A 13668-nucleotide genomic window follows, 5' to 3' on the forward strand; every position below is an offset into this window, starting at 1 on the left:
AGTGAAAGCATGAGATTGCACACACTGCCTCCAGTCCCTCAGCTTCAGTGTGTTCAGCAAGGCATCTGAAAGAGACTGCTCTGTACATAGAAGCCCCTTTCAGACCTTTGGTTGGTGGAGACAGTATATGTGCAGAGGACAAGGTTCAGGGTGCCACCCTGCTCTCCCACTTCATGTAGTCACAGTGGAAGATGGAATGAGCAAAAGGCATTGCTGAGTTTGCTGGCGAGAAATGTTTCTTTGCAGGTAGATATGGTAGAAGGAGACACAGATTTCCCCCTGATATCTTTGATGGGTCATGTGACATCTGGCTGGTCATTTAGGATAGTTGCCCACTGCCTAATCCTATTGATGCATTCATAGATCTGCTACAACATCCTATTGCTAGGCCAGCAACCTGTCATCTGTTTGGTACATATGACGAGCTGATAATTGGTGCTTCATGTTTTTTGGTTTTGTGCTGGCAACATTGTCATTGTACATCCTTGCTGAGGTGCAGAGGGTGGCACTTGGAACTGACCTACCATGCCCTCACCCCCAACTTCTATCTACATCCAAGCAGTGCAAAGCCTTGTACAGTGTGACTTCAATGCGGCTTTCTTCAGCACTTTTCAGAGCTCATAAATCAGCGCCACAACTTGTTTGCCTGACTTGAGGGCTTTGCACTTAACCATTTTCTCCTTTCTACCTCAGAAGGGAAAGCATAAAATTGGGGCCCGAGACTCCTCTCGCTCTGTCTGTTTATATGCATCTTGAGATATAAGGGGCAGAGAGCGCTGGGAGAAAAACGATCTGCTAGCAGTAATCACAGTGAACCCTGGAAGCCAACAAAGGGTCCAGAGAGTTCTCCTTGAAATTTCCCAATCAATCATCTGGAAATGATATTCTGCCCAGTGCATCTCCCAGCAGGCTGCCAGGAGTCACCTCTGTCTAGCTGATACTTGTAAGATGGTCGTGTTACATCTGTATGTAGAATTCTACCCATTTAGGAAATGAAATAGACTTTCAGCTTATTTCCTTGGCCAAGAAAGCTGAGGACTGAACCATCATTAGCTAAATTAAACATGGTGAAGAAGCTTGAATCTCAGGCAGCCCGACATACTCTCAAAAGTTGCTTTAGGAATAAAAAGTGCAAGGAGAGAGGAATTTCTTCCAGCTACGCTTGAAGAATATACTTGCAATGAGAGTGAGAGAAAGAGATTAGAAAAAAGTTTATTCTGCATCCATTATGTCCAGGATTCACTCTGGCACTTCTTCCCAATATTGCACAGGGTCAGGGCTTGTGATCTGGAGATGCTGCCAAAATGAAATTGGGCAAGGAGAAGGCTAATCAGACTAGATGAAGCATGGCAAGGATGTTCAAGCTACCAGAAGCTTCATCTGCTCCCTAGAGACAAGTCTCTGTGACTACAGTAGAAAGTCAAGCCAGAGTCTGTTTGAGGCTTTATAGGGCAGGTAAAATCCCATTGGCCATTTTTATCACCTGACAGCTGATGAGTAAGGACCTTTTTCCTGCCAGCTGCACTGACAACACACAACTACATAATATGCCAGGAGAACAACTCCCTCTTCTGGAAAGTGCAGTGGCTAAAGGTGTTAAGAATCTCAGTTCAAGACATCTGGGCACTATTCATACAACTTTTCTAAATTGTCTTTTTTAAAAAAATACATATGGGTATGTATTAACTTTTACGAGCCACCATAGGGGCCTTTTTTTGCTGAAAGTTAGCACCGAAGTGAACATAATCCCCTTCTCTCCCTGCCCCCCTTTGTAGTGACAGTTCTATCCTTGAGAAGTCAGGATTGTAAGTCCTTGCTCTGTGGATTATTTCCATCTCTGCGCCATTGAACAGTAGAAGGTTGATGTTTGTTTCTTGTAGCTAAGTTGAGCAGCGGTGATGAACAGATTAGATGCCCAAGATTGCAGAATGGAGATCAAAGCACAGCATGCAGTTAATAAGCCCACATCACTCACAAATATGAGCGTTAGCATATATGATTACATGTTATGAGTGTTTTGCTGCCCATTTTCATTCCCCCTGCAAAAAACCCCCAAGATAGCTAATTGTTGCAGTTATCATATTATATTCTCAAAGTGCCCTGCCAAACAGATTGCAATTCCATCTGATGGGACTTGTGCTGTCGCTTCTGTAACACTTTAAAATGCTCCATCACAGGCTTGTTCTGTACACTCCTGTACACACCGTATGTGCATGGCATCTTTTACCAGAACACAATCCAGGGAAGTCTTGTCCAACTCCTATTAGCTGGGAGAACACAGCAAATGATTGCATGCAACAGATGGATCCTCTGTAGGAAAATGGCCACGCTGAATCTGAAAATAAGCAAGCAGTGGTACTCAGTGGCACTAAGTCACATTGTGATTCACTCACCTGCCCTTGAGGAATATCTGTCCAAGGTTATCCTCACAGGTATTTAGGAGGCAAGTGAAACATTTGCTGTTTATGCCATCTCTTTCCTTTGCTGTGTGAATTGAAACTGAACCCCTTAGGGTTTTGTGTGTTGCTCTTTGTGTTTTATCCCTTGCCATGTTTTCCTGGAGCCAGAGTTTGATCTGGAAAGGTGGATGATGAATTTAACAATAATGATGATATGTCCACAAGGCACAAGTATCAGCTGCTGTGTCTTGGTGCTGGGAGACAGCCTGCACATGGAGCAGGGCTATGCTGCTGCCTCGGTTGGTGTATTTGCAGGTGCCATTAAGGGCATTAGAGCAGGAGATGGCCAGATCTGTTTCATGCAATGCATCCACACTGAGAGAGCTCATCCAGACTTCATTTCCTGCCACATTTCTAGAAACAGGTCTGTACTTTAAAGTGCCATGTCCAAGCCCCCCCCCTTGCCCAGTTACTTTCCTTGCCATAACCTGCTCTTTACCGCTGAATCAGAGCAAACAGCAGTCTGCAGAAAACCTGAATTGCCATTTGTTCTGATACAGCGTTAAAGAGTGGGTTTTCTCAGGGAAAGTGTTGGGGCCTGTACCTAGAAAGCATGGGGCAAAATGCAGATGTGGATGAGCCATTACTTCTCCTGCACATGCCTCATTTAAATGAATAGGAGCTGTGCTAGAATAGAGAACCGTAGGGAAAAGCCTTATTCCAAAATGCACAATCTATGTAACACCATAGCCCCAACTAGCTCAGTGTTGTCTGCAAGAACTAGCAGTGGGTTCTCCAAGGTTTCAGATGGGACGGGGTTTTTCCAGCCCTACCTGGAAATGTTGGGGATTAAATTTGTGCCTTTCCACTTGTATGCCTTGCCACTGAGCTACATGCTGCACCTCCTAAATGCCTGTTGAAATGAAACTTGCCCAGGAGGACTTCCTGATGGATTGTGCCCCATGCCAGTTAAGGGTATGAACCTTTTAGATTTTCTGTCTCATTTTCCAAAACGTTGGCCAACTCCAAACCTGACACCAGTTCTGTAAGCATTGGTTAAATGTTTGTGGCAGTAAATTGCGGGAAGAGTGGGCGAGGATTGACAGTTTATCCTGTTGTCTCGTTGCTTGCCACAAAAGAAGATCAGCTCCTCAGCAACTCTCACATTGATTTTCTTTCTAAAATAAAGGCAGAAGCAGATCTTTGAGGATGTGTGATGAGGTCCAGGAGCTTCAGAATAACTGTTCTTTTGGGAATGAGTTCTTGGAATCAGGTTGGGTTCTCTGAGTTATTGTCTGGTTGAAAAAAAGCTTCTGAATTCCACAAAGGAATTGTGTCGGCGCCTCTCCATTTCACAGAATCTGATTGATGAATAGTTAAAAATCCCTGCAGAACAGAGACTAGTCAGTGGATTTAGTTTTGTTGCATCTACTAACCCTGCTGGGAAATGCTTTGCTGCTATCTCATGTGTCCGCTTTATTTCAGTGTTGCACCTTGCATTTCCCCTTATTTCTTATTTCCAAAGATGTACATTTTCAGTACTCAGCAGCTACCGTTCAGGGAGTATGAAATGTGTTTCCGTGTCAACGAAAACAACATAGAAATTGCTCATGGAAATGTTGGGTTAAGCAGGGGCAGTCAGCTAAACTGATGGATAAACACTTGATTATTTGCCCCTGGAAAGTTTCTTCATCTTTATCCCTGGCTGTCCAGTCTGAACCTGTGTATTTTCCCTTTACGCTACCACACATGCAGTTCCTGACAGTAAGTCCTTTGGTATTGGTGTTGCAGATGTAGGAGGTCTGCCTCTGATACCACTTCGGACAAACATATCTTTGAGACTGACCATTCAGATGCTGGCACTATTACTCTTGTGTCACTAGTCTCTCAGTCTAGTAGACTTAGTTGGGTGCTTTTAGCAACTGCAGTACCAGTTGGCCTGAACCCCCTAGCCAGTTGAACCCCCAACAGCCAGCCTGGGCCAATTAGTCCCTATATAAAGCCCTAGTTCAAGAGCTTCTTCAGGCCAAGTGAGTTGTTTCTCGCAGGTGGATACTGCCTGAGCTTTTTCTCTTATTCCCTGAATTCCTTTGTTTGTGAATCTGCTTGTATTCATGTTTACTCCCACAGAACTTGGCCTTCCTGCTTTGTTCCTTATTTCTGACAAAGCCGTGTGCAGTTGGCCTATGTAGTTATGGATCTTTAACCAGTGCCATGTGCAGAATCTACAGAAAAAAATGGCTTCTGTGGTACTTCAGTAATGTATAAAGGAAGGACACTCTAGAAGCAGCTGCTACCCTCATGTTGCTGGAACAGGGACAATATTGACCCACCTGGACAAATTGGTTATCCATCATGTAGTTTTCTCACAGTATAATGAACACATTGCAGCCAGCAGTTTTGTGTCTCTCATTCCCCATCCCCACTGAGTGCTCTTTCTTTGTCTGTCTGTCTCTGTCTCTGCCCCTCAGCCTTCCTTCATCTGAAGAGAATGCAAATATTGGATTTAGTAAGATTGACTAGTGTCAACCTGTGATTAATCTCTGGATGAATTATTTGCATAGCTCTGGATCCAGGCAGCAAGGGGAGATGGTGTGCTAGAGAAGGAGCCCCTCCCCTAACCAAAAGAAGAAGCAAATATTGGTTCATTGGTGCTGGAGCTGAAAAGCAAGAAATTGTGGAAGAGGAATTTGAGCTTGTTGCATGTACTCATAGTAGCATCCCCCAGGGAGTGTTTAGAGTAAAGAGTGATTAATAACAATAACAGGGAATCTAAAAGGCTTTTTAGTGGTATGTTATGTGCTGTGTTTTTCAATTGTGGTGGTAAAATAATACAGTGACTATCATATTAGGCATTGATTATCATGCCATATATATGTGCATTTTTCAGCTTGAATATTGCTTCGCTGTTCTTCCATTCTGAGAGGATATTTCTGTTCAAACTTTCATCATTCTTTCTTTTCTTTTATCATTAAAGTAAAATCCAATGTTTTCTTTTTTACAAATTGTTCTGTCTTATGACCTGGAGGATTCTATAGTGCTTGTGAGTAACCCAGTCTTTCTTCCTACTAACAGGCCATAATGTAGGCCTGTAAGGGACAATGGTTTCTTCCAAACATAGGTTAGGGTATAACCCAACTCATCTGAGCTCCCTTTATTGTGCACACATGCTGGGGTGAGGCAGGACAGGGGGCTATGGATATGAAAGGCTTTCACATAGACTTTCCCAGGACCTACTGCAGTGTATACATTTATTATTTGTACAGTGGTACCTCAGGTTACATACGCTTCAGGTTACATACGCTTCAGGTTACAGACTCCGTTAACCCAAAAATAGTACCTCGGGTTAAGAACTTTGCTTCAGGGTGAGAACAGAAATCATGCTCTGGTGGCGCAGCGGCAGCAGGAAGCCCCATTAGCTAATGTGGTGCTTCAGGTTAAGAACAGTTTCAGGTTAAGAACGGACCTCCGGAACGAATTAAGTACTTAACCCGAAGTACCACTGTATTTGTATTTCTCATGGCCCACCTTAGCAATTCAGATAGTGGTCATGGTCACATGTCTTGGTAACCCATTAACCATGGCCTGTGGTGCACAAACCAGTTCAGCCCTTTTCATTCATCTGCTCAACCCAGTTGTTTCACTACCAACATGCCACAGTCTGTAGCCAAGGTTTGTTTTTGGCTAACTGATTGTGCTGCAGTCAAGTGAAACAAACCATGACCTTGGTTCACATGTAACACTGGTGGAGAGCAAACCAATGACCCAGATAGGCATATTCATGGTAAAGCTTCAGCTGTGGCTTACTGTGGCATGTGAATTGCTTCTGTGTCATCAACGCATATGGATGATTTTTCTGCCTGAGCTGTATTCTGAAAATGAGTATGAAGCCATATTAGGACAAATACCAGGGAACCTGGGTTGGAGGTGAAATATTTAATATCATATAAATCAGAATAGATCCATTGCTGGAGACCCATCAGGCTTGGCATTTTCTTCACATTCTCCTTACCGAGCCAAGTTTCCATTCTATTAAAAAACTCTCCTTGCTAAAATGTCAATGGGTTCAACATAACATCTTCCTCACTCCGTGCCACATGGCAAGTTTCCTGTAAAATACTATCCTAATACATTAGACGGGGGAGAGATTTTTTTTTATTAATGTCACCTTCTAAGATTTATGGCTCCCCAGACCACATCTCCTCGTTTCAGCCTGTGAAATGTCTTTTGGAGCAGTTGTGTAATATTTAATATACTTTCACAATTTTGGTGATAAAATGTTTAGTGATGAGGCAGAAGGAAAGAAGCAGGGAAATGGTTTCCGTTGCTTCATAAAATTGGCAAAGGAAGAAGGACGGCATTAGCGCCCCCCCCCGGCAACCACTGCCTTGAAAATTTAATTTCAACATACTGGTTAGCTAGTAAATGGGGATACACTGGATAGAGGGAAGAAATAAACAGGGAACACTTATCACTTACTGATTCTGCAAGCTCTATACATTCAGGAAACAATGGGGTGGACTTTGAGGCACTCTCCCCCCCCCCCATTCATCCTAAGGTAGCCACTTATTACAGGGCCCAATGTAACACACACACAACACACAACTCCAGACTTGTGACCAAGGAGGATCCCATCAGATCCGATAGCTAAGCAAAGTCTCAGCTTTTCTGTGAGGCTCCTGGTTCAAGGGTGTTTGAGTCTGAATGGCTGTTATGGCTTTACCAGCTAAAAAAGGCTATTTTGAAAGCCTCTCATTCTTCCAGTCTGGTTACATTTTGGGGGTTGATGTAGCTTATAGCCTTGTACCATCTTATTCCTGTTTTGATTTCCAGCACCCTCTTTTATAGCATTTCAAATAGAGGATTATTTTTGCCTATGAGCCATGCATAGATGTGGCATTAATTAAGCATGCCGTCTTCCTTTGTATGTCTTTTTGTGCTTGATTTTCAATAAAGAGGTTGGGTTTTTTCATGCTTGTGTAGTTTGGATTGTTGGTGGCATTGGAAAGGATCATTAGTAGTTGTCCTGGAAGTCCACTAAGTTGGGGCAGAAGGGGAACCAGTCTTCGTTTATTTTGCCGAAGGAAGACACAAAGCTTTAAAAGCTGGAATATGATTATACATGTAATAAAAGATTAGAATGTCCCAGCCTCCTTTAGGAGGAAGGGTGGTTTACAAATTAAATACATAAAAATATATAAGAAGACCTGAATTTGACAATGCGTGAAAACCCATCCAGCACATTTGAAATGATACACCTTCTTTATTTGGGTTAACGGTAAAAAGTAAATAGTTTTGACTTTGAAACAGAGTAAAAATGTGAAGCAAATCATGCTGTAATCAAATATGCTAATTAAATATGTGACCTTTCAGGCTCCATTTAATGCCCCATTGGCACTGCTTGTGGGGGTAAGCTAGCTTTTGTTGTGTCATTGATGTCTGTAGACTTGTCCTCAGGTGGGTAGAGCTCTGTCTAGTGATGAAAAGCAAAACTTCTGCTCCAAATAAAACATTAGCAGGTTATCCAGTAGAACTCAGTTTTCAGTGATTTTCCTTCACCCAAATGGTGTGCTTAATTGACTGAGGTTAGAGACTCATGGTTCACACTTCTTTGTTCCTTTCTTCTTTATTATAGTATCTTGTCTTGTGCTTTTCTTTTAAAAAATATTGTTTCATTTTTTCCCTATGTGTACTTGTGAATCAATATTTCAGTTGCCTTCCATTTTGTGTTAAGTCCAATTTTCCTGTATAATTTACCCCCCCTCCCTTTGCCTCCCCTCTCGCTTAACTAGGAATGGGTCCACAAAGTGGTGGCCCTAGCTGTTAGGGCTAGATATACAGTTTCAACTACTGCAAGAACTACCCTGCCATGTCTGGAAGGTCTCTTGGGTAATACTTCCCAGAAGCCAACTCTTCTTTGGAAGCCACTACTGAAGGTCTCCCATGCGGCTTCCTTTTTAGTTCATGCTTCCCTCGATATGGTTCCATTCTAGACTCATTCCTTGGTGACTAGTGTATTTGTATGATGGTCTCTGTGGTTAAAGCATCATGCTCTACAGGTTCAGTTTGGCAATGGAACCATTAGTTGGCAGCCAGCTTTTTGGAGATGCCACCTTGAAGGATGTCCTTGTAGAGTCTAATGACAAGAAGAAAGCTATGCTGAAGAAAGAAGAGAAGACATGCACTTGTAGGAGACCTTTCCACCCCCTATCACTCAGCTCAGTCTTTTCGTTCTTCCAAGAGTTCTTTCAGAGGCAGAGATTTTTCAGACCTCCAATCTCCCCTGGGCTTGCCAGTGCAGAGGAACAAGGCCCCAGTATCAATTAATTTTTAGAGACTTTTACTATATCAAAGATATTGATGGATCTTAAACTGAGACTTATACAACAGCAAATAATATTTATAATCTATTGGACTCCACTATGTTTGTCATATCCACATTCAACTGACAGAAGAGGTTTGCCATTCGTTTCTTTACTGGGCAGAGAGTCACCTGGATTTGATTTCAGTGAAGTACATGTAGGTCCTGCAATTGTGAACTTAATCCATTTCTGAGAAACGGTTTGTAAAGTGAGTATTTGCATTGCAAGACAATGATTTCCATTGTTTCCCATGGGAAAATTGGGGAAAATTCCAAAGTGTTCTCAACCAAGAAGAAATTAATTGATTGCCTTTTTTCAACATCAGTCTTCTATGAATTAGTTTTGTTTGAAACAGTTGCTTCAAGGGCTTGGTCTTGCTCACAGATTCAGAGGCATCAGCATTATTAGTTCATTATTCTAAAAGTGTAGAGGATTGAACATGGCTAGAACAGACCCCTGCCCCTTCCATCTATGCACTTGCACCTTCATAATTTGACCTCCAAGGCAGCAGCTTTTCAGCCAATCTGTATCCCCCAACCTTATATTTTTTGGTAAAGAATGTTAGAGTTCCAGGATGCTTCTGTAGACAGAAATAGATTTATTGCAGCTTCAACTGCGTTGATGGTTTTGCTCTCAGAAATATCCTGTCAACTGCAGCTGTGCCGAAGTCTCGTTTAGATGGTTTAAATGGAATTTGTCTTTTCGTTCTCTCTCACTCTCTCTTGGGGACCCATTTTGGAGCTGTTGAGACAGAAAGCAGCTTCTCAAAATGATTCATCTTGCACTGACCCTTCTTTTGAAATCTCTATAGCCTGCATAGTCTGAGCTAGGAGAAAGCAGCCATTTATTGGCGTAGATTTAGCAATTCTCTGCCCCACCCCCCAGTGACATCCTGCTGCAACAGGCAAGGATGGTGAGCAGGGAAGATGCACCCGGGTGAAGGAAGCGGTAAACAAACATTTTATTTCTGCCTTGGTTCTCTCTGCAGTCCCAGTGTTGTTAAGCAAAGAGTCCACCACATTAGCATATTATTTTATTCAGGCTTACGTCCCTCTCTTTCCATTATATCATTGCCTTGCCTTTTGTTCAAGCTAAGACTTGTGGTTTGTTGTTGTTATAGTGCTGAATTTTGGAGAATTAAAGCTGTGGCAATAAATAATGTTCCTCTAGATAATAAATGGCTGAATCAGAATCTTAGAGTTGGAGGGGTCTTTGTAGGCCATCTAATCCAATTTCTGTTTGATAAAGCTAATACGGAACTAGAACACCTCAAAAGGGATGTTAGTTAAAATGGGAAGACCTCTCCCACTCTATGGGCCCAGTTCATGTCTGCATTGTGCTGTGAAGGGGCACCACTCTCCTAGTACAGACTTGACACTGATGCTTGAACAAGATTCATTTGAATACTTGGATAGCAATGCCATCGCCCTTGACAGGCTACTCTGTTATCCAAACAGACCTGCAAAAGGTTTGGACAATATAGATTTTTGTAACAGTAACATGTATTGCTCTTCTGAACTGCAGGGATGGGAGTCAGTTTTGGCTTGGAAACAGTTGGCTTGCACCGTCATATCTCTCTCTCTCGCTCTTTCTTTCTTTCTTTCTTTCTTTCTTTCTTTCTTTCTTTTGTAGTATGCCTTTGCAAAACCATAGACTGAAGTCAGGCCTAACATGTCCCAGAACCATCCCCCTTAATTATGCAAAGGATAGCTTCAGCCAAAACCCTTATAACTCTATGGTCTTCTTTCCATGTAATAAAACATTATGAATGATCTCTGGGTACATGTAGTCTAATATGAGTAATAATTAGATATTTGACCTGCTCACCTATGATGAGTAAGAACCACACCCTGTTGAGATGATTATGGCAAAATGTACTTACACTTCATTAACCCACTAGCTAATGAGCGCCACTGTGCTACCCAAGGAGCCTTCTCAAAACATATAGAGCCAGTACTGAGAATATGCATGCTTCTTCCTTCAAACCCCACTCCCATTTCCAAGCCCTAAATGAAGCACAAAGCTCATGCTGGCTTGCCTTCTTTCTTTAAATTAACGATTAAAAGCTGGATTATTATTTTTTTAAAAAACTAACTTTATCAAATTCTTGTTTCTTCACAAAAGCAAAGTTGCATGGTTTGTGTACTGTGATAGCAGCTGGCCCTGACATTTTGCTTGCGATAAGTGCCAGATACCAGAATTACAACTTGATGTTTTGAGGAGAGAGACAAGTGCCAAAATCTAGAACCAATGATTAAATGATCGGTTGAGAGGGTCATTGTTCATGCGACATGACATCGTCTTCGCTCTTCATGAACCACTCCAGTATACACATTTCATCCTCCGTAATGAGAACTTCAAAACTAATCACAGTAGGGAGATTAAATAACTATTTTTAAACAAAATAGAACAAAACGATTCCTTCATCTGAAAAGCTCTTCAGATGAAAGTTGGTTTTACACTTGAAAAATAAATATAATCAAATTAATGGACTAGAGCCAAGCTGTTTGTGAATTGTGCCATTCATGCATTCTGCAGATGTTATAAGAGAAAGTGAGGTGAAACAGCAGTAGAGGGTTCCCCACACCTATTGTACTTATTAGCTGAAAGAGTATATTTACATAGCCAATTATTTTTTTTTGGGGTGGGGTGGGGTGGAGAATAGAATAAGCCCAGAGCTTAAACAGCCCCAGTTATGCAGGGGCTCTGTTCCTTGTTAGCTTGCTTGCTTCTACGCCTTATTCATGCTATCTCTCTTGTTGAGGCCCAGAGTTGAAGAAAGCCAAATAATTCATTCATGATTACTGATGGCATAAGCAAGCAAATCACTCTTTTTGCAGATGGCTTTTGATTTATGGATTTGCATCATGATTCAAACTAGAAGTGATGGAGGCAGCCCCATCTACATGTATTAAGTCAGACCACTTAACTGTCTTCTGAGCTTTCAGGGTTTCAGGCAGAGGTCTTCCAAATCTCAGCTCAGGTGGAGATGCCAGGGATTAAATCTGGGACCTTCTGCATGCAAAGCATGTTCTCTGTTACTGAGTTCTGGGTGTGTGAGTAGGAGGTGTTAAGCCCTCTGTCACCCACCTTATCCTCCTATCACACTCTAACTCATGTTCCCCTCCAACCTGGAATAGACTGGAAGAATGAGCTGAGCTTGTATAAGTGTCTGGAACAATAGTCTTTGAGAACGGACCACTAGGCACCGTTTGTAGTGAAAACTGGAGCTTGCAAATTTCCTTGCTTTGTATACGAATGGAGCAGATTTGTGAATAGCAGAAATGGCTGCCCACGTCATTTCCCCATTTGCTTCATATAGATATTGGTGTAAGGTAACCTTTTCCATCCTGGTGCTTTGGCCTACAACTCAACCCCAACCACTATGGGGTGGGTGAGAATTTCTAAGGGGAAATTCTCTCCAAACGGCCAATGTATGTGAGAGCATATGCCAGCTGAATAATAAGTAATGGAAAACCTGTTTGTGTGTGTGTGTGTGTGTGTGTGTGTGTGTGTGTGTAGACACATATTGCAAGATACTTCTTTAGCCTGTAACAGCTTATAGAATCCTGGGGGAGGTCATGACAGGATTACAGGAACCCTGAACAGGGACAGTTCTGTTAGAGGTGGTACATTGCAACATTTCATTGTAGGTCCTAACTCAAAGGCATCCCATCTGAATGAGATATTTTGAAATTCTTGCTGAAGTTTTTTCTTCTTAATGCACCTTGAGTTTGTATCACTCCTGTTGCTGCTGCTGCTGCTGCTGTCATATGAAGGCTTACATGCCACTAAATATGAAAGATTAATTTGAAACTTAAATAGAATATTGATTATTGGGCCCTTTTGCTGTTGGCAGGAAGCAGCCCTGGTTACAAAGTGAGTCTATTAAAAGCTATAAAACTCAGTGCAAATGAGTGCGCTGCAAATCTCAGCATGTGGGAGGTGTTGGAATATCCACAAAATACCTAAGTCCTCTTGACACCGGAGGTGCAGAAAATGCTTCTAAAGACCAACAATAAAGTGTTTGGGAAGAGTGCAGAAACTGAAGTGATATGAAATATGATCAATGATCTGGGAGGGCGGTTGCTGCTAAGTAAGTAATTGATTCCTGTGCATAGTTAAATGCAGCAGGCTGGGTTGTTCTGTCAGAGTCAGGCTTCCAATATGCTGCATGGGGGGGGGGGGGTTAGGTTTCTTTTTCGCATGCCCCACCACACATCCTGTTAATTAAGGATACCTATAAAAAGGAGTTGCATATCATCCATAAAGAAAGAAACAAGTGAAGGAGGAAATGTTATTGGTGGGCATTTTAAAAAAAAATGTTAATGGTGGCAGTTTAACGGAACAGCCCTTCCACAAGAAGTAGCAAAGCCAGTTGCCAGGGACTTGGAATGTCAGTTTCAGATAGGACTGTTTTGGTTATCCGTTTCAGAGGATTGATTATTTGGTCTGGAGAAATGTATTTGCACCCAGTAGACTTCCTTGGATGAGGCTGATTTTCCTGAGTCCATTTCATTTGGGATGTAGGTCCAGTTCTGGCACTGAAACCGCATTGGTTGCCCTGTGAAATAAGCTCTGGCAGGAGAATGGCAGAGCACAGTTCTATCAACTCTCTTCTACCTCTCACTGGCTTTCAATATCAATAGCCAGTAGGGCTGGGCGATAACTATTTTCCAACATCATAACATACTGCCAGCTCAATACTGCGATATATCACAGTGTCGGAAAGGAGTCCATGTGAAAGCAGTGGCGGGTGAGGCAGGTGTGCCAACACTGTTTGTATGCTGCTTCACCCACTGCCTTGGCATGGGCCAGGTGGGGGAGTGAGCAGGTAGCCTCACCCTCCCTGGATGAAGAAGCAGACCGCTGGCACCTCCCGCCCACCTGTCCCAAGGCGTCGGAGA

At 42.5% G+C, this 13668-nt stretch overlaps 1 protein-coding gene and 1 long non-coding RNA gene across 13 annotated transcripts in view; one reads left to right on the forward strand and one right to left on the reverse strand.

The window, feature by feature from the left end:
- Positions 1-13668, forward strand: part of NCAM1 (neural cell adhesion molecule 1) — a 230002-nt gene that overhangs the window by 106628 nt on the left and 109706 nt on the right. The window lies entirely within an intron of this gene.
- LOC310750722 lies at positions 1197-3747 on the reverse strand. Its single transcript, XR_014542190.1, has 2 exons — positions 3233-3747; positions 1197-2335 (listed from the first exon to the last, which is right to left on the reverse strand). It is a non-coding gene; the product is annotated as an uncharacterized lncRNA (long non-coding RNA).

Source organism: Podarcis filfolensis (genome assembly GCF_964270895.1).
Source record: "Podarcis filfolensis genome assembly, chromosome: 15".
Taxonomy (NCBI): Eukaryota; Metazoa; Chordata; class Lepidosauria; order Squamata; family Lacertidae; genus Podarcis; species Podarcis filfolensis.